At 35.1% G+C, this 27532-nt stretch overlaps 1 protein-coding gene across 3 annotated transcripts in view; it reads right to left on the bottom strand.

Annotated features, from left to right (window-relative positions):
* Positions 1–27532, bottom strand: part of LOC121732188 (brain-specific angiogenesis inhibitor 1-associated protein 2) — a 247961-nt gene that overhangs the window by 100244 nt on the left and 120185 nt on the right. For all 3 annotated transcript variants that reach the window (XM_042121982.1, XM_042121984.1, XM_042121985.1), the window contains exon 2: positions 19427–19478. The gene's annotated coding sequence lies outside the window, so the exon portion shown is untranslated. The remainder of the gene's footprint in view (positions 1–19426; positions 19479–27532) is intronic.

Genomic DNA, 27532 nt, shown 5'->3' with positions numbered 1-27532 from the left:
ACATGTTTCCTTAATCGCTTCCCTACAGCATCGTTGATCGAAATGCATGGAATTGGCAGACGCGTTCGATAATATTATGAACTTGACATTTGACTCATATCATGACTCAGTTCAAAATTTTTATCGGCGGTAAAAAAACGATGTAGAAAACTTGTTAGCTAAACCCGCAGTCCCTTATTTGCAGCGTTTTTCTTTTAAGTTAACTAAAATCCTATTAATAACACGCGCTGATTTGAAGGCCTGATATGAAGAAGATCTACCCATAAGGAATAGCAACATAATACAGTACACTCTACTCTAATATGAAAAAGGTCTACCCATTAGGAATAGCAACATTATGGTATATAGTACACTCTACGCACAACTTCCATTTCTGTTTTAGCACATATCCAGATTTCACAGAACATAGAGCTCAGAAACGCGTAGACACGCTGCAGATGTCGATGACAAAAGGTCGATAATGAGGGAACCGTGTTCCGGCGGATTGCCCATTGAATAGTGATCAGAGAAAGTGGACAACCGACACTGCCATAGAACGCGCAGAGATGACGCTGAATATTGATAGGTATTTGCGGCAATTTTTGCAAATTAGATGGGAATTAAGGCAATCTAGGTTGCGAATTAAAATAAGCTTTGTAAATGAGTTTAGAGTTAGAAAATTCGCGAATCGGAAAATGAAAGTTTAATGTGAATTATGTATAATGGTACAAATGGTGCAAATAAACCTTCCGAACAAATTTTTATATCAATTAATCCTTGTTGAAAATAAATGGTCGAATATTTTGCAAAAGTTTGATTATGTCATAATGTTGGTTGGTTGGTTGATAGGTATAAAAATATTACTACCTACCTACTACGCTGTTTCTTCTATATTAAGTAATCACTAGTTATTTTTTCTTACTTTAAATGCTATGTTTTGGTATCATATTTTTATTGTTATCAGAATAAATAAATAGGTAGCCGCCACATCTGCCAATGCCTACATCTGGGTGTGTACCGGTAGACTGCGACACGTCTCTCGTACTAAGAAGTGAGCGCGCACAATCGACATGTAAATCACCGTGTACAATACACTTTCTTCTAAAATATAACACCTTCAAACATTTATTTATTTTCCCATTTTAGTAAGAGTGAAAATATACACACTGTGTATGCGCTTTATTAATTAATGATTTATTTTGTTTTATTCAAAAAAGTTACAGCTCGTCAATAATTACAGACAATACAATAGTACCTACTAGATGATGCCCGCAACTCCGTTGCGCCAAAATTTGTTTATCGCGCGGGAACCGTACATTTAAAAAGTATTCTATGTCCTTTCCCAGGATTCAAAGTATCTCCATAAAAAGTTTTAGCACAATCGGTTTGGGCGTGAAGAGGTAACAGACAGACACTCACACTTTCGTATTTATAATATTATTAGTATGGATATACCATGGAAGTATGGATAATTGGATATGGAATGGATATGGATATAATATACTATTGTATCTGAATACTTTGTTACTTACACTTACTATAGTAATTTTTTTTTTTTTTTTTTTTTTTTTTTTTTTTTTTTTTTTTTTTATTAAATACTCTTGTCCCTGATTTTTATTCGAGGGATTTATGTTCTGAATACAATTTATACTGTCCTATGTCTATACACTTATCTCCTAATTCTATTTTGTGTTCTGTTAATACTATTTACTCCTTTTATTATTTTAACACAATATAGCAAAAATTCTTCCCTATTTTTCTTATCTTTTACTATTTCCTTTATGCTATCAACATTAATTTCTAGTCCTATTTTCATCTCCAGATCATATTTTGACCTCGAGTATATTGGGCATTCTGTTAGAAGATGTGGTACATCTTCTATTTTACTAGGGTCACACCTGCACGATGGGCTCTCTTTGCACCTGAAGCGGTACAGATACTATAGTAATTAGGTAAGTACCTGGATGACCGAGCTTTGCTCGGTATAGCAAACACTCATTGACTTCGTGTTACTTAATAACGCCATCTGCTGGTCGTAAAACAATTAGTTGCTAACAAAATAGTATTATTATTCGCCAATAGATGTCAGGAAGAGTCATATTTTTCAGTTTATCGATTATCGATAAAACACGAATAAAAATACATTTTCTGAAAATAATTCCTAGCTAGATCGATTTATCGCCCCCGAAACCCCCTATATACTAAATTTCATGAAAATCGTTGGAGCCGATTCCGAGATTCCAATTATATATATATATATATATATATATATATATATATATATATATATATATATATATACAAGAATTGCTCGTTTAAAGATATAAGATTAGGCAATAGGCCAGCCTGTGACCGAAACTGTATTTGAGGTGCAAGAATCGGGCCAAACAGTTCAAACCAAATGATACTCATTAAAAAATTTAACGAAATTTCCGAAATTTTCCTTCATAACTTCTGACTTTTAAACCAACTCAAAACTTCGGACTCTAATAAAAATATTTTCCATATAAACCATCTCGGTCGAATATTCAAATTCATTCGAACATTTTGAAAGAATACTTCGGCTTATTTATATCCGGTTTTATTTTGATGGAATCAAACGTTTTGTTACGAGTGAAATCGCCAATAAAGCAGGATCGCTCTCGGCCCATTATGAATAAATTTATTGCCGAAAGTTCGGGAACTTTCGACCGTAATCGCCGTCGCGGAGATGATATTCCGGAGAAATAAGTTTTCAATTTTATTTCCCTTATCACTTTAGCATATTTTAATGACCGATATTGGCCGAATTGCAACCAGTTGTTGGAACTTCGTGATTAAAATTTTCGACTATTAAGCCGCCAAATACATAAACGCTACATTAGATCAAATTCAGAATAATGGGCAATTTTAATTTATATTGGAACAAGCAAATTATGAACATAGTCATAGTAAAAGGAGGGGAAGTAAGTTATCTTCAGCAGTAGTCAGCCTCTAAAACTCGCCGAGATTTTGTTGTGTGCCGTGCGTGGCGACGCATTGATACTATGGCGCACACATACAAGCCGCGCGCGGTGCCTTTGTATGAAGATAACTTACTTCCCCTCCTTTTACTATGGCATAGTTCTACATTACATTTCATATAAATATCAAAATGTAACAGTAAAGTTACTAATAACTATGCATATAGCCCTACCTTTGATAAAGTGAATTTTTTGATAAGTGGGTACATAAATTACGCCTCGGTACTAGACTACTAGTAGCCTAATGAGTGTTCCACCGATTTAGGTGGTTTTAGTATAAGATGGTGATAATTATGTAGCTCCACTGAATACAATATTTCCATTGTGCTAATACCAATAATATCTCGATTAGCCAATCACTGCCTACAGCAAATACAATATCAAAACATTGCTTAATCAAAATTAAATAACATTCGTGTTTGTGCGGGATTTAAAATCAATTATCCTCACATCCAGCGGGAGTCGAGTGCGTTACTCGATACAACTAATTCAATCGATACGGATCCGATTCAATTCGATAAGTTTTCGAACGTGATTCGAATCTTGAACCCGATTCGATCGCTAATGTATCGCGTGACAAAGGTGTAATCCGATTACTGCTATCAATCAAATAATTCGAATATTATCAGACGCCATCATATCATAATAAGCTCATAGGTTTAGTCCAATGTTATTATAAAACAATTTCCGTAAGAGCAGCCGCAGCAAATACTTAGTGATATGAAATATCTATATTGTGTTATCAGTATTTTTATTTACAGGACGCTGACAAAGAAAAATCTTTTGATTCTTACTGCATAATATTTCCATTTAAATTACGTTTCATCGATATCATAAAACGTTTAATCTTGTCAGACAACCAGGTGATCAGGCTACGTTGTCGTAAAGAAACTGAGATACAACTTTTTGTAACTTTTATCCATCACGATAATCGAACTCACGATTAAATTGGGAATGGGGATTGTCCATTTTTTTTTTTAATTTTGCTCATCACAAAAACATTTCGAGGAATAAGGTCAGTGATCGTTTTTCTGTATATAAACGAAAAAAATACCCATTAGTTACTTATATTTTTGAACAAATATGTTTAACCTTAGTTTGACCTTTAATGGCGTTAAATTAGCAATAAATTCGACTAACATTACGTTTCGAACTTTTGGTAAGCTTCTCGTATCAGCTTTCACATAATGAGAACTTGCATTTGACGAACCAGCCATTATAAATAAGATTGAAAGGAAATTTAAAACATACTGCAGAGGTCAATTTGCCGCCGGTGATGACGTCAGAGCGAAACTTTAAAAAATTATTGAGAAAAAACTAGCCAATGAATTTCAAAATTATTTAATTTATATTCTTAAAATATCCTATTTTAACGAAAAAAAATATAAAAAGTACATGTGATTTTTTTTGGACAATGCCCATTGAGTGCCTAGTTCTAAAATCTAAACCATGGAGACCGAGAAGGCATACATATGGAACTTTATTGAAATACATATATTTTTTTCTAAATATGTACTACCACTCCATTTTGGTGCAAGCCTACTTACTTATAACGTAACAAACAAAATATTACTTATCTAGATGACGCCCGCAACTCCGGTGCGCCAAAATTCGTTTATCGCGTGGGAACCGTACATTTTTCCGGGATAAGAAGTATCCTATGTCCTTTCTCAGGACACAAAGTATTTTAGCAAAATCAGTTCATCGCTTGCGGCGTGAAGAGGTGACAAACAAACAGACAGCTAATACACTTGCACCGAAATGGAGTGGTGGTATATTTTCTAAATACCGCTACCCCATTTTGGTGCAAGTCTGTTTACTTACTCCGTAACAAAAATAATCTATATCTATATTCTCTATCTATATAATATATAAAACTCAAAGGTGACTGACTAACTCATTGACATAGTAATCTATAAACGCACAGCCCAAACCCAGTGGTTTGGGCTGTGCGTTATGATCGGTCCAGTGACCGATCGGGCTGAAATTTGGCATGCAGGTAGACATTATGACGTAGGCATCCGCTAAGAAAGGATTTTAATAAATTCCAACCCCAAGGGGTTAAAATAGGGGATGAAAGTTTGTATATAATAATACTTCTTAACGCGAGTGAAGCCGCGGGCAAAAGCTCGTTTATATATAAAATAGATAAAACTCAAAGGTGACCGACTGACGTGGTCATCTATCAACGCTCAGTCCAAACCACTGGATGGATCGGGCTGATATTTTGCATGCAGGTAGATGTTATGACGAGGCATCTGCTAAGAAGGGATTTTGATAAATTCCAACCCCAAGGGATTAAAATAGGGGATGAAAGTTTGTATATAATAATATTTCTTAACGCGAGCGAAGCCGCGGGCAAAAGCTCGTAATATTATATAGACTATATTACACCGAATTAGAGCAATACATAAGGCGATAATTGCTCGCTTAATAAGCGATTGAGTGCACAGAGCCGCAATTACATCGCGCAGAGTCAGCTAAGACTCCGGTCTCCGCCACCGGAACCGCCTACGACCGCTTACCGCCAGTTACCGCTTACCGCCCTAGCGTCAGATGTTTTTAGCGTGAAATTATTTATTGCTCTAGCTATTTTATTGATACTCGTAGAAGAGGTATTGTTGCTGGAACTGGCAGGAAAGTGGAACAGTCCTAAGGAGGAACTTAACTCTCCCAGGGTTCCTCCTTAACTTCTGCCTATCTTAATCTGTGATGCCTATTCAAGACGTCGTCATCCCTAAAATCTCGTGTTTGCTTCTTATTTATGTTCATTGTGCTTTTCCCCCAATTTTGCATGTTGTGCTTATATTTTGTTTGTGTCTATTTACCTTGAATCTCAGCCAACTTAATTCGTTAAAGATACCTACTACAAATTATCGGTTATCTACAATTTTATACTAACTTTACTTTTTTACATTCAAACTTTACTGTACCAAACCAAAACTATGTAGAGTCATAGATTTAAATTAGTCATTTAATATCTTCAAAATCTCGCGAACAAAAAGCTGATGAAAATATAATATTAGAAATGTCTGCAGACTTCAAAGAGGGGCTATTTAATTTACCCAAAGCTGCCTTCGAATAAACAAAATTGAAGTTGAACTCGAGATATTTCTAAGAAATTTAATAAATTAAATCTCAACTAGAAGGTATTTTTGTAATAAAGGTGATAAGTGGCGAATATTTTTATTTGCGTTTGAATAGAAGCTAGCGTCCTTAGTCCTTACTCGATTATTGTTAGACTATGTAGACAAAAATAGTATGACTAAGACTATTGAAAAAGATGTTTTCTATTACACATAATATTATCTATTGCATTTATGTCAAAGCTGCAGAGGAAGACAAGGAGAAGATGGGAAGGCGATATCCGAAAAATAGCTGGACCACAATGGAGATATAATATAGCACAGGAAAGAGAAAAATGGCAATCCTTGGAGGAGGCCTTCACCTGAGAAGGGTTCCTAAAGGAAAAATATAATTCAGATTAGTAAAAATAGAAAATAAAATATCTTTAAAATGTAATAGTTAGGGCAAAAAAATAATGTAACTGTAACATACTTTTTAGGAAATAAAAGGCTTTTAATTTTTAATTGTTTTAATATTAAAGATCTGAAATTTATGGACATAGGCTTTGTATAAGATAGAAATAGATGGCCAAAATAACTGTATGTAAATTATATCACACTAAATAGTAATGCATTTATCATCATTATTTGTGTTTAATTTCAGTCACGTAAACGGTCTAAAAGTAAAAACACATTTCATTCTAAATTATTTTCAATGAAATTATTTTTTAATAAAGTGGAATAAGAATTTGCAATATGCAGAACATTCTTGCAGTCATTACATAAAAGACTCCGACATCGGCCCGCTGTTCTCTACACATGGTTCTATAGGCCATAGATGAATGATAATGGTAGAATTGTCTGCGAATTTCGTAAAAAATCGATAGTCACAAATATAACGATAGGTAGCTCTGATTGCACTAAGCTGTTGCATAAATGAATGTGCTTCGTCCAGTATCTCGATTTTACTATTTTGATGCAACATCGATTTCGTCTTTTTCCAGATTCACTCCATTTTCTATCACACAGTAAATTAATTTTCCCATAAACGTAAAAGAAACGTCCAACGTCCGACCTTTGATATTGGTCAACGCGTTTGCCGTTTGTCTGACATTACATCAGAGTACCATTTTGTGATTTGATAGGAAACAAACTGGATGGAACAAAGAACAAAACTGCATAATATTGCATTAAAATAGTATCTTGGTCTAGCTCACTAACGACCGCTTTCAGAGGTATTTAATGATTAAGTACCTTTTTTTATGAAATAAGGGGGCAAACGAGCAAAGGGGTCACCTTATGGAAAGCAACTTCCGTCGCCCATGGACACTCGCAGCATCAGAAGAGCTGCAGGTGCGTTTCCAGCCTTTTAAGAGGGAATAGAGAAGGGTAGGGATGGGAAGGGAAGGGAATAGGGGAGGGTAGGGAAGGGAATAGGGTAGGGGATTGGGCCTCCGGTAAACTCACTCGGCGAAACACAGCGCACGCGCTGTTTCACGCCGGTTTTCTGTGAGAACGTGGTATTTCTCCGGTCGAGCCGGCCCATTTATGCTGAAGCATGGCTCTCCCACGTATAATTTATAACATTATGCTTTGCTGATTATTATAATGAAAAAATATAGTTATGAAAGAGCTCAGCGGCCAGCGCATTATAGGAAACGACATCCACTAAGAATCACGTACCTTAGTTTAATTTGATAAAAATAATGTTTAATCGATAATTATTTTATTACGTCACACTCTTAATAAACAATATTTGTGTGTATATGGAATGAAAGTAGGTGTAATGCAAGATTGAAGAAATAACGCCGTAATTGTATTGCAGATCAAAGATAGTGACTTGCAGCACATAATTGCCGGCTTGGGACTCCATCTTTGCTCGAGATAATGCAGTTTTATAGGTCATACTGCAATCTGTACTAACTACATGACAGTTAAACCTGCGAGTAGACCGCAAGTTGGCGTGCAGTGAAATTATTACTCGATCCAGATTTCCAATGCGGTATCTTGGCTGGTTAGACGAGGAGGGTCATGCAGACACAATAGCCCCTTTAAAATCTAGGTAATAATTATGGGCAGCACACTTATGCCTAAAACTCCTGTGGCCTTAGCATGGTCATGGTATAAATGCGAAAGAATAGAAACACCGTAGAGATAAATTAAAGGTACCTACGGTGCGGCCGTTGCGATCATTCCCGCGGCTAATACAAAAATTGTCTATGTCATAAAGTGGCATTTTATTTGAATTTTTGTCGGTCGCGGTTAACCGCGTAAAAGATCGCAACGGTACCTTTAGTTTATTTTTCAGTGTTTCTATTCTTTCGCATTTCTACTGTGGCCATGCTAAGGGTCAATTCAGACCACAACGCGACGCGTAGATGCGTTTCTAAATTTTTAAGGATTTGACAGATTTCAATTGCGTGAGTTGTCCTGCCAATCTGTCAAATCTATACAAATTTAGAAATGCATACTACGCGTCGCGTTGCGGTCTGAATTGACCCTGACAGCTGGTCATGCCCAAAGTTCAAGCTACAACAACGTGGCAGTTTGAACTATGAACTAAAACTTGTACAAGACTTGTACAAGTACAAGGACTTAGTCCGTAAATAAAATGCTGTTGCAAAAACTTGTAAGGTGGTAGAAAAATGGTCTATCTACGTCTTTGTAAGTCTATGCCTGGAACAATTATTGTATTGGAAGGTCAGCACTAATTTAGTTTTATCGCAAATGAAGCTATTTTATAAATTTACATTTACAAGAGTCTGCGTTTTCTAAACTATCGTACTTCGTCGTTTTATAGAGATTCCAATAAAAGGCCCTAAAAGGAAATCAATTTACTGTCTTTCCCCTATTTCTGAAATTGTTGTGTATTTCAGCAATAGCATTTTAATCTCTTATATATAAAAAAGTCTCGTGTACAATGTTAGGCCGCGTACTCCTCCGAAACGGCTTTAAATAATAAAATAAATAATAAAAAATGTTTTATTTCTGAGTAAATTTGAATCAAATTTTTTCAGAATGTCTACCTGATGCCTACCACCGGTTCGGGAACTACCCCGGCGAGAAGAACCGGCGTAAGAAACTCGCACGGGTTCCACTTTTTACCAAAAAAGTGAGAGAAAAATTATTCTTTTAAAATAAAGTTTACAATTTTGTAACTTAATATTATATACAATGTCAACATACGTAATTGTAAGTCATAATATAATGATGTAGAAGTAGCCTTGCAAGAAGCCATCCTACTCCCAAGATGTGCCATCTTCTATGAAATCATTGACCTTATAATAAGCTTTGGCACACAAACGCTCTTTGACTACTTTTTTAAATTTATTAATGGAAAGATTTTGAACGTTTTCTGGGATTTTATTGTAAAGGCGTATACATTGACCTTTAAAAGATTTACTGACTTTACTAAGTCTGATCACTGGCATGTCCAGCTTGTGCTTATTTCTAGTATTTCTACAGTGAATGTCACTTTTAACTTTAAATTTATTTATATTTTTTCTAACATATATTATTTACCGATTTTAACCAAATTTTATATGCATATTAAGTGGGTCTGAGAATCGGCTTCTGGGTACTTATTATATTGATAAGTGCATTTTGTTGTAAATTATTACAACTCGAAACCGACGGCAACTATTGTTTGTGCGACGGGATAGCGATGGACATTGCCATGGTGACATACTTATTTAGTCACTTCAATAAAATAATACGGGCGAAATACTTTGTATGGCAAAGAAACGTTTGCCGGGAAAGCTAGTAGTATTATATAAATGCTACTATAAATGTTATAATGTATTCTGAACATAATATAATGTATAGTTATTTTAAGTTGATGCTCCATCAATAAGACTAATTTTAATGGTTTAGTGATATTATGATTGTTACGTTTTGTTTTTTAAGTCTGCTGAAATAAGTAAAAAAGTATTTCTAGATAACTGTCTTTAAATCATCGAGATACTATAGGCTTATCTATGCTTTAAATACTTCAGACTTCAAGGTTTTTTTTCATTTGGAGACGTTCAGTTTTATCCTTCATATAACAAACCCTGAAACTGCACTGAAACGATGATTGTTGGTCTAATATTGTGCGCTTGTATTGCGGATGTCGAGGGACTGATTGATCCCAATCCCGCGTTTGCAGTCCCCGCCCGTGTCAATACACTGTTTACAAGCAATATGACGTCACTGTCTGTTACAGGTGTCGCAATCCCACGCAATAATGCCAGCGCGGCTCGCCCAGACGATGGCCCAAAGTATAAACGGCTGGATTTTGCTCAAACGCAAAAATCGCTTATCAACAGGAAAATTAAATTTTTATTTTGTCCTTTGGCTAAATCTTTCATCTCTAAAACTTAGTAGTTTGAGCGTGAAGACGTATCATAAATGTTATAAGTTATAAGCACGCAATAATTAACTTGGAACATCACTGCTTCTGTAGAGTTTACTAAGACGAACTGTCTAGGTAACTTCTGCTTGATATTTGGCCAAAAAGTTATCAGCTATGTATAGATGAGGTAACCAGCCATAACGAAAGCGTTTGACCAATAATGATCATTAGTCTGGTGCCCATTTTACAATAGTTACGTTTAAAAGCCGATTACGCCCACGGTTGGAGTTATTGAAAAGACTTACCAACAAAGCATTACATAACATTACCAAATGCAGGTATGGATCATGATTTCTTAGCTAATTCATCTTATCAGGTGCTTTCAATAATAGTATTAATCGTCTACTGACACAAAGACAAGACTTTTGCGTGCACACCTAGTGACATTCTATAGTTTGTTTTACTCTCTTAAGTTATCTAAAATTACGCTCATGTGTGCAATGCACCCGATTTGGATAATGGACAGTCTAGCTTCAAGATGGTTTCTGCTAAATATTTTTCCACGCCATCTGAAATAGAGCATGATAAAAACAACCTACTTATTATTAGGTATTTATGATAACAGTTGTTGCTAAACCATTCAGAGTGAGCCAGATTAGGCTAAGGTAATCTAAGATTGAAGAACGTAATTCGTAAATACTAAATATGATGGCTTACTTATTGGTTCATAAAATTCTTTGCAAAAATATTTGAAAAGCAAAATATATTGTATTTTGTACCATACACGGATACGGAATCGTTGTTGAAAATCTACCGCCTGTCCCTTTGCTGTTGTATCGGAGGAGCAAATTTACACACCGCGACTCGAATTCAGGAACAAAACCTCGCAATATCGCTGCCATATAAAAGTAACGAATACGCCCCGAGCGGTGAATAAAATACGTATAAAATTTTATTCCTGACAAGAAATCTTCATAAAAACTTATCATACAATCTCATTTGCTGCGCTTGAAATGCACATTGTAGATGTTTCATTGGATTTTATTGCTTTCACATTTTCTTTTAACATGATTATCTACTCAAAACGATGATATTTAATCGTAATAATATCGTGTGTTGTAGTATCAACAAACAACAAAAATAACACTTCTGTATGGTTGTTTTTTTTTCAATTAGGAAAGTTGATGTCATAAAAGTAGATACAGAAGTTAGCATCTACCTTTATGACATCAATCTATGTATTCATTCTGTAAAGTAAAAAGTTAGAATTCACCCTGTGTATTTTAACTGTGCTATGTGTCACAGGACACAGCAACAAAAGTGTACACTCATTGCCGTGGCAAGTGGCGCGGCAAATTGCGAGCGAGCGTAGATACACTGGGGTTAACATTTAATTACTATTTTATTAATTGTTTCATAGCCGAGACTATGAAATACACTGAAATCCCCTTTATTCGTACGAGACTGGAAATATTTGTATTGTTACTTCACGTCTCTACCTTTGTTTCGCATATTTTGAGAAACGGGTTCGACTATAGTAGCATTTTCAGGAAAGCTACAGAGTCTATTTGTCTGTAAATTCTTAGCACTTAAAATGCTGAACTGAACCTTGGGGACTGGACAGGACTTAGAAATAAAATCGGTTGAACCGCTGACTAATCTAAGATAGGCTGAACTGACATTGAGTAATTTGTAAGGCAGATTTTTTCAGTGCAATAAACGAACTGTAGAAGTCCACAACATCTACTATTTTATCCTAGCCAACTGGACATCTATTTCGACGATATTTTGACGTGCAGCCAAAACAGATCGATTCTAGTCAAACGTGATTCGGGCAGTTTATCAGTGCAGAGCGCCCTGGTCGAGTAGTGCGTTTGATTTGTTTTATTCTGTTCCCTTCCCCATTCGTATGAATCAAACCGAGCGGACTCGTTTATTCGAAGCCGGGGACTCCCCTAAACAGTTAATATCCAAGTGGAAGGGTTAGGTAACTGTGTATAGTTATACTAGCTGACGGCTATATAGTTTGAGTTTATTGCTTATCATCAAGAGTTGCTCAGCATGTGACGTAGTAAACGGGTATCTACAGAAAGTTATAGATTTATTAAACTTCATAATATTACCCAAAATATTATCTGCTGTGATATATTTTTTGTAAACAAATTTAGTAAACTTACTTTGCATCTTACACTTTTAGTTGGTTAGTATCGGAACCTTTTCACCTCTACATGCACTCTATTATTAATGCTATGTTGGAATATATGCCAGCTATCACCCTTAAGAGCTCACCTGACTCTAAAAATCAAACATCGTCCTTCTCTCTTCACACTCACGCCCGTCTTTCATATGCCAGGTGAAAAAGGACGGCGCGGAATCATCGCCGAGTTAGTTTTACTTGAATAAAAGACGAACTATAGTGATTATGAAAAAAGTGTTTTGAGCAAATTTAGGTTTTATCAATACCTTTTTAGATATTAAAAAATATTAAAGAAAAGACAGCAAACTTCGAAGATCCAAGCAAAAATGTGTCTAAAACAAGGTTTCTTGTAAAAAAGAAACTATCGAGCATTTTTTGAGTAATCGTGTTATTGAGTATTTAATCTTTATGAACTGAAGTTACTTGTGTCAAAAAATCAGTTTTCTAGACCTTACAGATTTTGAGATCTAGGTTAAAGTATGTAGTCAAGTTAGGGTCATATGGGCTCTTAACCCTTCCGTGCTGAAGCTTATATAAAGCTCTGCAGCGATTGTAGCGCGATATTTCCTAATCCAATCATGGATTTGCTGCTTCCCTTTTAGTAATTTTTACGTTCTCAACTTGGTAGTAAGTACAAAGTTACGGATTAAAACATTGTGTTGTGTGATGTGCTAAATCTTTTACATATAATTTATTTCTTGATACTGTAAATAAAATTACCTGTAATCAATAAAAATAATTTATATTCGTCAATAATCGAATCGAATTAACAAATTGGCCACTAATGACTCGCAATTCAATCGCGTCTGAGCTTCGCCAAAGTCAATTATGTAATTCCATCAAAATGAGGGAGATTTTGAATCAGCCGAGATTATCTCTATCCACCTAATAAGTGAACACTTTACAAAATTATATCTTAATGAGCGAGGGTCAGGGAATTCCGTATTTCACTATAATTTTGTCAAGATGGCACCAATTAATTAATTTAATTTTAGAATGGTTTCGTAGAAACTGTTACGCTTACATTTATATTTATTTTAGAACAGGATACAATTTAAGAAATCCTCCTTAAATAATTAAGCAATTGTTATAAAATTTCATGTTGCCAAAAGTGTGTCAGTCTGTCTGTTACTTCTTCACAATTTAACGGCTGAACCGATTTGGATAAAACTTTTATGGGGATATTTTGGGAAAGGACATTGGATACTTTTTATGTCGGAAAAATGTACGGTTTCCGCACGATTCACGAATTTCGGCGTAACGGGCGCCATCTAAAATAGAATAGATAGTATAATTCAAGGCATCTCAGTTCCCCATGATGGATACTTGCGGTCGTTTTAGTGGTTTGTGGGGAACAGTTAAGGTTGAACCCTCCACTTCCGATGCGGCTTCAAGGCCCTTACGGAATGTATAACACGCAGAAGTTAACTAGGCATTTTGTTCTAAATAAAGTATACGGAAGCAGGTAACTAACTTATTTTTGCGTGTTGTTTTTCAGCTGCAACAGAGATGTGATACATTTTTATAGAGGCATTCAAAGGTCAGCGTTCGATAAAAATAAAGTCGACATTCGACTCTTCTTATGTAAATTTTATACATTTCGATCGGCGATTCTCTCGGAAGAAGCGATAAAGAAAACGCCTCGGCTTCCATCAATTTTTGACATATAACTTGGCTATCAAAACTAACAACTCAGAGCGTTAGGGTCAAATCAGACCGCAACACGACGCGTAGATGCATTTCTAAAGTACTGAATTGACAGATTTAAATTGCGTGAGACGTCTTGCAAATCTTCTAAATCCATACAAATTTAAAAATGCATCTACGGCTCTAAGTGTCACGTTACGGTCTGAATTATTGACCCTTAGGCCGGTATAAATAGTCAGTACTCAAGATGCATCTCGGTCTCGATTCGCGGCTCGGCTCTGTGATTGGTCCAAATTTTGACAGCCAACCAATCACAGAGCCTGAACCGTGTCTTGAGACCGAGATGCATCTTGACTACTGACTATTTATACCGGCCTTAGAAGGAGTGATATGACGAAAACTCGAGGTGCGGTAGCAATTAAAATCCAATATGAAATTGGCCTAAAAGATAACACCTACGCAGCTATTATCCGAGCACTTACGAATTTCACGTTTAATTACGCTAAAAGCCCATTTGCACGTGGGTTGTACTTTTTATTTTCAAAATGGTAATGTTAATTCACAGTGTAAACATGCCTAAGGCCTTTTATACTAGCAGCGTTTGCAGTAATAGCAGAGACGAAAAAGTAAGAAAGCAATAATATGGGAAACATTGGATGACTTCAAAAAGTTAGGTTATAGGTACAGACATTGAGATTTTATTTTGTGTTCTTATTATTAATAATATACAGTATAATAATATCTATGGACGCTTCACACCACGTCAGTCTGGCCCCGTGGTCAGTACCTGCTGGACTTGTGTTAAGGGTACCAGACAACGGAAATATATTTGATACTTTTATACTATACATAATATATTTAAGATTTTTATTGTATAATACACATATTGAATACACATCCATGACCCAGGAACTTTGAAAACATTTTGTTCCGTTGGCGGGATCCGAACCCATGACCCCCGGTTTGAGCTACCAACAGCCCACCAACTGAGCCACAGAGGTCGTCAAATCGTCGTATTATTGTTATCAGTTGTAGAGTTTTATTTTTCTAGCGCAAAAAATAGCGAGCTAACAAAATGGTTTGTGACAGAAGCAGTGTAAGTACGCAATTACAAAAAACCTGTCGGTAATTCTGAAAGGCCCCCAAAACATTGTTGTAAGTTTAAAAATACCCAAACACGTGTAACCCTTTAATGGCCGAAAATTACTTCCCTTAAAGCAATTTCGTAATGCTGAAAGTTGTAGGTTTTGATACTATAGATACAACATTGATAATTAAAACTTTTTATGACACGTTGATTTGTGTTAAATTAATAGTAGACGCTTTGATTACAAAATGAAAAAACAATCAATTAATGTTTATACATAAATATTGAATATTGAAAAACATTAATTTTGTTAAACATTATATTATTATTATCAGCTTGTTTCACCTGCATCGCATAATAAATGTTTACAAAAGACCTTTAGCTTAAGACGAAATTTTTGTTATTATTTAGCACATTGTAAGCAGCTACAAAGCTTCGGGATACTATTTTTTTTTAATGAAATAAGGGGGCAAACGAGCAAACGGGTCACCTGATGGAAAGCAACTTCCGTTGCCCATGGACACTCGCAGCATCAGAAGAGCTGCAGGTGCGTTGCCGGCCTTTGAAGAGGGAATAGGGTAATAGGGGAGGGTAGGGATGGGAAGGGAACGGAATAGGGGAGGGTAGGAAAGGGAATAGGGTAGGGGATTGGGCCTCCGGTAAACTCACTCACTCGGCGAAACAAAGCGCAAGCGCTGTTTCACGCCGGTTTTCTGTGAGAACGTGGTATTTCTCCGGTCGAGCCGGCCCATTCGTGCCGAAGCATGGCTCTCCCACGTATAAACGATTCAGTAGTTTTTAATTATATTCATTTGTACTAGTTACTACCCGTAGCCCGTATTGGTCGGTACCACCGCAAAAGCAATTTTAGAATCTGCAATATCTTCGAAAATATTCATTTAAATCATAATATTATGCTGTAAAGGGCCGTATAGATCTATATTAAATCAATAATGTATTTAAAGTGTTTAATTGAATAAGGATTATTGCCGTATTGATTAATATCGCTTCGAAAATTAGCTATTATTTAAAGTTTTATTTAAAACATTTTTTATTTATTTATTTTAGTTAAAAGTAAATGACAAAAAAATGTTATTGTGAGATATCCATAAGAGATAGACATAATATACCATCGCGGAGTTTTCTGTAGACCTTTTCAATAGGTACAATTATATTTGGTACATTATTTTAATAAATCTCGTAGGGTTCAGCCTGCGTTTGCAATGTAAGCGGAAAAAAATGAAATTATTTACGACATCATATTAGAAACCCCAACAATAACAGTATTTCTCCGCGATTTAATGAACGTTATATTACTTATTATACTTATAAACCTTCCTCTTTAATCACTCTATCTATTAAAGAAAACCGCATCAAAATCCGTTGCGTAGTTTTGAAAATTAAAGGAAACAAAGGGACATGAGAGAAAAAAGCGATTTTGTTTCATAATATGTATTGAATAGTGATAATAATTTGAATGTTGTTGCTATAACAATAAATTATTATATTTGCGACAAACGTAATTTAATATATAATTGTTCTAAATCTAAACTAATGGATATCAACTATCAGCATAAAGCAAAATGTAGGTAAGTCGAAAACTCGTTATTTCGACTAATAATTCTGAATCGCAATAATTCTTTTTCGCATTTTTTTTCAAATTAATTAAAAGTCATCGGCTAGCTACAGGCAGCGAACGTGCCCAAAATACGACAAACTTTTACTCATTCCAACTACTTTATTTCTGTCTGGTCTTAAATTAAAACAGAAGTTATTCGTGCCTAGAAAAAATGAAAAATTACCGAGTTTTTAATGAAATAAGATTGTACTTTTTGAACCCTTATATAATTTATGATTGACTCATAAATCTCGTTATATTTTGTTTTCCTCTTTGAGATGGTCTTTGTGTTTATATTTTTCGTAATTAAAACTTTTGAATGGCTTTCTTTTAGAATTATTTAAATTAAGACACTTGAACAACAGTTGACAATAATTTAAAAGGTGACTAATTTTAAAATAGCGATGTTTTCTATTAACATCACATGAATAAACGCAATATAAACCCCAAACGAGAAATACCTCCGGCACACAATAGCCGTTAAAAAATAGAGCTACTCGTATGTAGTAGCTACGCGTTTCATATTAAAATATTTAAACTAAAATCCTATCAATTGAAATCCTTCAATTGCACTCCCGCGGATCCAATTTTGATATTTTATAGAGTAAAAAGTTTTGAAGCGCAGCGCCAATGCAGCGAAGCGTGACGTTAAAAAATTTGAAAATACGTTATGTTCCACTTACCTTCTTTTGTCACTCGAATGAGAGCAATTATTCTCTATTTAAAAAATTAAAACTTAACGAATTTGGAATACCTATGAATTCAAGCAGGAAAATAATTTAAATGGCCTTTTAATTAATGACTAGCTGTTGCCCGCGACTTTGTCTGCGTCAGCAAAATGTGATAACAAAGATAATAAAAAAGAGAAAAAAATCCCCTTTTTAAGGTTCCTTATTAATAAAAGTGAAATATATCCTTTTCGGAAGTCGGTTAAAAAGTAGCCTAAGTTATTCCTTACTACATCAGCTATGTGCCTAAAAAAGTCCCGTCTAAATCGCTCCAGCCATTTCAGAGATTAGCCGGAAAAAACAGACAGACATACAGACAAAAATTGTAAAAAAAAAAAGGTGTTTTGGTGTCTGTACCCTATATACATTCATATGCATTTAGTAAAAAACGGTTCTTTCAATATTACAAACAGACACTTCAATTTTATTTATATGTATAGATGTATAGATTGCTTATTCTATAAAAAAATATTTTACTGCGTTACCTATGTTGAAAAGGTGATAACTTTCCTTCGATCGTGGATTCTTGGAAATATATTGTTATTCTATTATGTCTCGCTCACCGGTGACTGGTGAGCTTATGGGGCTTGATGGGTTAAATGCATTTCTAAAATATCTGCGAATAAACGAAAATTGTTACAATTTAAACAAACTACATAATTAATTATTTCAAAACTTTTTGTAGAGAGCAACCACAGTTTTCACTAATTTTACTTTAAATTAAATTTACTATTTTTATTCCCTCTGTACAAAACGTCATGCAATGCAAAAACTCTTGAATAATTTACTTTAATCATAAAACTTGGCTCTCTAAAAAAGTTTTTATAGGGCGTAAAGCGAATGGCTTTTTGCTTCGAAAAGTTTTTTGCACATAAAAGTATTTGTGGTTGAGTGGTAACGAGAAAGTTGACGAAAAACAGCGGTCAGCTGAGGTAAGAAGCCACTTGTGCAGCAGCGGAGAAAATTATCCCGGAAGTATGAGTTTATGTATGAGGTTGCAAAATGCAGATATCTCCCCAGAGGAATTACTAGGTTTCGCCTTTCTAGTTTCTACAATAAGGTCATAAGTTCTAATAGTATTAATTAATTTGATGCATATTTTATTGCATATTTATGCATGCAGGATCGAGTAATAGTGCAGGACACGGGAGGTTACCCGAAAAACTGTAAGTATCGCCTTTTTTCGAAAAACTCTGAGATTACCTATTGACATAGTTGTCTTAAGGTGCTCCCTCATCGGGAGCATTCGCTTGTAATGTAACGTTACAGAGTCATCAGTGAGGGAGGAGAACCTCACTGATACACAACAAATTACACGTGGGAGAGCCATGCTTCGGCACGAATGGGCCGGCTCGACCGGAGAAATACCACATTCTCACAGAAAACCGGCGTAAAACAGCGCTTGCGCTGTGTTTCGCCGATTAGCGGAGGCCCAATCCCTTCCCTACCCTCCCCTTTTACCCTATTCCCTCATAAAAGGCCAGCAACGCACTTGCAGCTCTTCTGATGCTGCGAGTGTCCATGGGCGACGGAAGTTGCCTTCCATCAGGTGACCCGTTTGCTCGTTTGCCCCCTTATTTCATTTAAAAAAACTAGAACTACTACTTAGGACCATGATCACACCTACCGGGTGTACTGGCGAGACAGTGCTCTCGGCCAAGCACTTGGTACGTTTTGTATGGATGTGCTCGGCTGAGGGCACTGTCTCTCTCTCTACTCAGTAGGCTTAATCAGGCCATTACTAATAAGAGCAGTAGAAAGTATACTTACTTAATTCCCCGACAGCAAGTCACTTCTTAGCATCACCAAGACTGTGAATTACCTAAAATAGAATAATAGTATTGAAAGAAGAAAAAAGGAAAAAAGTTTTAAGTTCAAACAACTTTCGAAGTTGACTGTGATACGAATAGACAACTAGGTATAGACAATATGTCATATAAATAAGGTATAATGTTAGGCATCCCTATATAAATATTATAAATGCGGAAGTGTGTCTGTCTGTCTGTTACCTCTTCACGGACAAACTTCTGAACCAATTTGGATGAAATTTGGTATAGAGATTATTTGAGTCCCGGGAAAAGACCTAGGATACTTTTGTCCCGCAAAAGAGCATGTGACATTTTAGTATGAAGCCTGGTATACCTACCTACAAATTCGCGATTTAAAAAAAAGGAAATACTCTTTGGTAAAATGTCGTAACTGATACGGTTTCGGAATAAATAAGAGTTAAAAAATATATTTTTATGCAGCATTTTTTAACTCTTATTAATTATTGTTCTTATTCTTATCTCTTGCCGCCAAAATGAGTTTTTTTCCAATATTTGCAACTTTAGGCCAATCAATTAGGTTCCATGCTCTTTACGGTTTCCAAACTATAAACGAATTTTGGCGCAACAGAATTGCGGGCATCATCTAGTATATCATAAAGCTGCACTTGCAAACGTTTAAATGAATATATTACTATTATCATTTAACGAAATTGACACTCATTATATCCACCGAAAAGCACAAAAATACCCTGGAATCATACCTGCGTTAAATAAAGCAACACATTAATATTGGTTTTATAGCGTGATAGTAATGGGACGCGCCGCATAAGTTTTAATCACCGTTTATAATTTACAGAGAACATCTGACATATAATTATTTCTAGAATATAGAGATCAACCGCTTCAAGTTTAAAAACTTTATTTGGTTCTATCTCAAATCCATACTTCCATACTGATATTATAAATGTGAAAGTGTGTCTGTCTGTCTGTCTGTTTACTGTTACCTCTTCACGCCCAAACGGCTGAACCGATTTTGCTGAAATTTGGCATAGAGATACTTTGAGTCCCGGGGAAGGACAATAGCATACTTTTGTCCCGGAAAAATGTACGGTCCTCGCGCGATAAACGAGTTTTGGCGCAACGGAGTTGCGGGCGTCATCTAGTAATTTATAATTGAACGATATTAAATAATGAAGATATATAAGTAGAAACCGTGAGTGCCACTATTTTTTATTGCATAGCTTAGAAAGCTTGCTTAGCTTTCTTGAATCAAGAAATTACGTAACGAAAATAAACCTAACAACCAACTCGTTGCGTTGCTGACTGCTGTGCATCGTTTATCGTAACGTAGTTTCAGCTCGACAGACTTCGGCACGGTGTTTGTGTGCATGGGAATAGACGCATGCGAATAATAAAAATGCTATACAATAGCATAGCTACTAGTCCCCGTGTGTCTCATAATATATTTTTTGTATTTTTATTATAGTACTGTTAACTTGTGACCAATTGTACAGCTGCCACACGATGTCAACTACTATTCCTGCTTTCCTCATTTTTAAATTAAATTATTTATATAATTAACCCGTAAACAAAATAAAAGGCAATTTATTAATCAAGTACACTCCACGGCACAATAAACTAAACAGATTGCGGCAAGTGATATAATAGGCGACGGCTATTACATATTTAATTTTATAGACCATATAATGCACTCGTTTAGCGTTAATATTCATAATAACGCTGTAAATAACTTCACGGTAAATATGGTTCATTTAAACACAGGTATATTTGGGACATTTTAAATACTAAAAAAAAGTTTGAGCTGTAAAACGGACACAAATTTTATGCCTAATAAACTTATTACATGGCCGCATTCAGAAGCATTTAATGATAACATATTCAATGGAGGCTTTTCTTTTACATTAACTCCATACATTGTAATAAAATACATAAGTTAGAATAAATAAGGTTACTGTGAGCTACTTTTTTCACCGATTTTTTTAAACTCTCAAAAGGGAACAATTCTGTCATACTGCATACATGATTTTTGTGAAACTTCGACCGTTAGCGCTTACAGACGAATGACACGTGTCGTCTCGCATCAAACGAATATTTTTTTTACAGTACGTCCACTGTATCGGCAGCGTACGGATTACCGACTAGACAGTATCTTTATCTTCAAATTAGTCTAAACAAAGTTCCTAAGTCAAAATAGCGCACGCAGCGTAAGTTCTCAATAGGAAAAAATACCCCGATTTTTTAATAAGTGCGTGATATCTGAGTATATTTCTTCTTAAATAATCGGCCAAGTGCGAGTCGGACTCGCGCACGTAGGGTTCCGTACCATTAGGCTTTCTTCAAACCTACGCGACCAAGCGACTGCGAAGCGGGAGCGTCAAGTTGTCAAATGTGAGTTTTGAAGTGAGACTTCTTTTTTAAAACCGTTTGACAACTTGACGCTCCCGCTTGGTCGCGTAGGTTTGAACAAAACATTATAGAGCAAAATAAGGCCAAAAATTGTGTTTTTGTATGGGAACCCTTAAATATTAATTTTATTTTGTTTTTAGAATTTGTTGTTATAGCGACAACAGATATACACAGTCTGTGAAAATTTCAGAACTCTAGCTATAGCGGTTCTTGAGTTACAACCTGGAGACAGACGGACAGACAGACAGGTACGGACAGACGGACGGACATCGAAGTCTCAGTAATAGGGTCCCATTTGGACACGGAACCCTAATAACAACAAAATTGATCCTGATCCAGCAATATTTTGTTCATCAAGACAGGCACAAGGTAGCCTGATAAATTGTTTAGTCTTGAAAGTTAGAAGATTCGTAATAGGGTTAGTCAGGAGTGTCGATAGTTGCCCATAGCGACCTCGTTACAAGTGTATCGATATTTAATAGGCGACTAATGAAGATCAAGGGAAGGCGATGAAGGTATTTTCACTGAAATTAATAGCATAGCTGTCTAGACTAACCGTGTCTAAAAACAATCTAACACTACATGCCGATGAACCTACATACAAACAACATTGCGTAAAACGTAATATTTCTATTCCTCACGTGCAAGTACAAATATCGCAGGTGATTTGATGATGACCACTATAATTTATTATTTATATACTGTATAATATCTCTTATTCTACTATTCTATTACAAAGCTTGTATAAAAAATATATGAACAGATTAATAAATTATGAAATTAAAATTAAATTAAAAGTCTCGTTTCTATTTCAGTCAGGCTATTCGCGCTTGACGCGCACCACAACAGATATCGGACGTTAAAATATTAAAATCGCATTCGGGCTGGCAAAAAAAAGAAAAAAATCATTCAGCCTTTAGGAGCGTGCATTTATCAATAAAACATGCGGACAGTTTACAGTAACTGGACGTTTTAATTCCACTAAAAGCGTCCGAATCATTGTGGTCCATGATTCCCGGACCGTCCTCCCAGATGACTGGGAATTTCCAATTATCTTTACGTGTTTAAATCTTCGATTCCAGTTGATCTGTTCTGATGGGAATGCAAATTATATTGTGCGAATTCGTTTTCATTTTTATGAGAGCAAACATGAGTCGACTATTGTATCGCAACGATAATAACATAATTTTATCACAAACCGACTTCCAAAAAAGAAGGTCATATTTTAAGAGTGATATAATATATATTTATTTTTTAAACAATTTACTACTACTTTTCGGTCGCAGCAAAGACCCACATATTTGAAGGTAGGCCATAGGATCCCCGCAAGAATTTAAATCATTTTCTTGGCACGCAAAATGCGGGATCTTATAAGGGCGCATTTTCATTAGTCGTTAACTCGTACGGTATACAGCATACGGGGAGTCTATGACAACGAATGGCGCATGTCTATTGGTCGTGGCATGATCTCCCGCACCGGCCGCACCCCGCATGCGGGCCCTATCGACCAGTGACAATGCGCCATAAAGCAGTTACGACAATGACTGAATGAATGAATGACGGTAAAAAGACTAAATAAAGGTATAATAATATTATAGTGCTTATAATAAGAATTTTATATAGTACAAAAATAAACTCTCTACCTAGCTGATGTTTAGTCTTCGTAAATAGACAGTCCCAGTAATTATATTGAGGCAAACATCCAAAGCAATTAGTTCGCGAGACAGGCAAAGGCGTACCTTCATTATTGGAACAGATACATGAACGTGTGACTTGCGAAATCAAAGAACAAAGGAGTTTGAAATATGACTATTAGCTATAATATTAAGTGGACTATAAAATAGAAGACAACAAGCAACAGAATTAAAATCTGACGTAAATAAAAAGCAGAGAGCAGCAAAGTTTTATATATTTCACTTACTACTATCCTCTTTCATTGAAAAAAAAAAGAAGTAAACTTATATCTAATTAATATACAACGAATGTGTATTGTGTAGTGCGCTAAGCTCAAAAACCTACGTGCAATAATGATAAAAACATACTTGTAATAATTCTTATCAAAAAGGTTCCTTTAACGACTAGTTTCACATTCCCTACCTAACCTAACCTAGCCTAATAAATGACGAATACATTATCCAAAAGTATTTTTTCCAAGCGAGCAACTTAATAAACCAGCGATTGTGAAACAGGCCCTTAATAGTACTTATAAATTAAAAGATAGAGCTTGAAATGTAGAGAAACTGCCTTTTCATTAGCTCTGAAATCCTACTACGTACAGGAATAATATACGACGAATTTCGGAGCAGAAGTGTTACAATAAGAGTCTAATTTAATTATGTAGTTAATTGTGCGCGGCGTGCAATGGAGTTTAACCACAGTATAATTATATACAGTAAGCGAAATATACTAGAGTGCCAGAATTGGTCCAGATTTTTAAGCACAAAATCAGATATCTTTAGAGAACAGGGAAAATAAGCTTGTAATACACATAATACGTCATCACGTTCTAAGTAGACACTTAATATTATGTTATACCAATTTAATACAACAAATACAATTAATATCTTTATTGCAGACTACTCTGTGGTCCATTGGTTAGTATTACATTCATTATTTTTTTTAGGTTTAGTTAAAAACTACGAAAAATAAAAACTAAGGAATCGTAACTCCCGTACTATTACCGTTTTAAATTTGGTTCCTTTTGATCTGTCATGTAACGTCAGCTTAGTACCGCTCAAGGTCACCTAAATATTGCAAATGTATTGAATTAATGTGTACCTAAGGTACACTTTTTTGACAAGTATTGTGGAGCATGTTTTTTGACGGAGTTACTTTTCCTTAGTTTTTTTTTTGGTAGGTTAAAAAGAACTAAATGTAACTTAAAATAAATAATTAACACATCTAACAATCTGACAACGGGTGAATATTTAACAATTTTGAGCTTGAGCTGTCAAAAGCTGAATATAAGTCATGTTTGATAACTTTACGATAACTTTATCTTCAGGAACTCATGCTCAGCCCTTCGAAACACGCAGTACCTGGAATTATAACTCTGTGTTTTAAAGAACACAAAGTTGCACTACTATGTGTACGTGCACTGGTATTAAACGTCGAGACTTGAGTCTCGAGACGGACGGAGTTGCTACGATTGTTTTTCTGATGCTACAGACTTGTTTGTTTAGATTGTAATTAAAGATATTACCGAGATTAATTCATTAATGCAGACTAGATATTTATTAAACAAGTCACAAGTTAAGGATAAGAATTTTTAACTTGTGACTTGTTTAATAAATAAAAAACTTAAAATACGTTATGGAAGAATTTTGTTTAAGTGATCGTAAAGTAAAAATGTATTTTTTGTTTAAAAAACTTAAAACTATCCTACAATGTGAAGGCGCACTTTCACTGATGAGGGTTAAAGTATAACCCTGGATAAAGTATCATGCTAAACTCTTTCATTAATATGAAAAACACGAAGGACGAAGGAAGGATATTATTAAAAAGATATGATTCTCGTATATTACCTTAACCAACGATTAACTCTATCGCAAATTACAAAATACATAACTTTGCATATATTTTTAACCCCCGACAAAAAGAGGGGTGTTATAAGTTTGACGTGTCTGTCTGTCGGTCTGTCTGTCTGTCTGTCTGTCTGTCTGTCTGTCTGTCTGTCTGTCTGTCTGTCTGTCTGTCTGTGGCATCGTAGCATCCAAACGGGTGGACCGATTTTGATCTAGTTTTGTCTACCGATTGTAATATGTGTCTTATGTTGGACTACAACCACTTTCTAGAAGTTTCCTAGAACTCGATACAGGGAACTAGCTACGGTATCGCTTAGTAAGACTAGAAGATATACACACTACAGGTTTAGCTATATTAAACACTTACAAAATCTAGACATCCCATACTAATGTAACAGAGGTATGGTCAGTTTGTTTACTTTGCATGTTTCGGAACTAATGAGCTGATTTTGATAAAATTTGGCACAGATACAGACTAAAGCACAGGGAAGGTGCAAAAATGCTTAAATTAGACAATTCGTTTATGGCATTAGCTAAAAAAACCAGAGTTGAGATTTTGAAAAACACGCAACGTTAAAAAATGGTATCATAATATTAATACGCGAACGAAAAACTTTGTAATCCTTTTTACGAAAAATGGGGAAATGGAGGTAGGTGCATGAAATTTTGCACAGATAGAGTTTATATGGTGAAGGAGTGCATCGAACTAATATTATTTTGAAATTATGCTTTTTTCCATAGACATAATATAATGCTAAGTATATATTATGTCTATGCTTTTTTCATACATTTTTCAACAAATAAAACATTAAACACACTACAACACACACACTAGGGAGATGACAGATTTTTGAGTGACAAGCCTATACATACGAATTATACTCTTTTATTTATGGTTGAATTCTGTTGACAACAAGTTGACAAATTGAAAATGGATTATACCTTTTTTTATTGAATCTTAGATACCATAAACCTATAGTATATATTAAGTCTATGTTAGATACTATTAGACAATCCTTACACGACCAGTCTGAGATCAGCTCAATCCCAGAGACAAGAGTTGAAAAAAAATTGATAAAGTCAATATTTTTTACAAAATATAGACCGTAGTAGTTCTTAATGTTGTTGAAAATAAGGTCGAATTTCGACCATTGGGTGATCTCTAGTTGTCATAAAAATGCCAATTTTTAGTTTAATAATATTACATTGTTAACATATCAAAACTGTAGCATTGTAAGATAATAGATCAATCTGCAGAAGCCAAGTCTGAACACGCCCTATCTTAAACTCGTTGAGTATAATCAAAACTAACTGTAGTCTAAATAGGAGCCTTTGATATTAAATTACGTCTGAAATAGCTTTATTGTTACCGTATTTAATTGCACGTTAGTCTAAACAAGATCAGTGGACCAGGAATTTGCCGATACTAATTGATACGAACTTCCAAATTATTCGCCCCGACGAACTGAAAACGTTGTATCTAGGGAAATATCTGCGACTATTTTAGGTATTTTCTTTAAGCTTTTAAGAATTTTATTTAAATTTATTGTATTATTTTAATTATTGTTAAGGTTTGTCTATAGTTTGGGTGGCTAGGATGACCAGATTTCAGGAATTTTCCTGACATGTCAGGAATTTTAGACATATTATGTCAGGAATGCGGCCGGAAAAGGGAAATGACAGGAATTTTCGGAAAATAATTGAAACAATAACATTTTATACACTAAACTTTTATCAATCACAATAACAAAAAAGGTTTTAGGCACAAGTTCTTTGGAGCTTCATAAATATTGTAACTTATAAATAATCGTAATAATATTTTTACGATATTAACATAAATTAATCAACATTAACAAATTAAAAATTAAAAAAAAAAAACAAGAAATAAATAGCTCGTATCAGGAATTTTGGACGAAAATCAGGAATTTTGTCAGGACTTTTGAAATTTGTATCTGGTAACCCTTAGTAGGTCCACAAAGGACTTCCTTCCCTATGTTGTAGTATTAGACTACCAGTACTAGTGTAAGCTTTACATAGACGTGGGAGAGCCATGCTTCGGCACGAATGGGCCAGCTCGACCGGAGAAATACCACGTTTTCACAGAAAACCGGCGTGAAACAGCGCTTGTACTGTGTTTCGTCACAATAGACATAACT

Source organism: Aricia agestis, chromosome 12 (assembly GCF_905147365.1).
Source record: "Aricia agestis chromosome 12, ilAriAges1.1, whole genome shotgun sequence".
NCBI lineage: Eukaryota > Metazoa > Arthropoda > Insecta > Lepidoptera > Lycaenidae > Aricia > Aricia agestis.
This window is presented reverse-complemented; position numbering and strand designations above follow the sequence as displayed.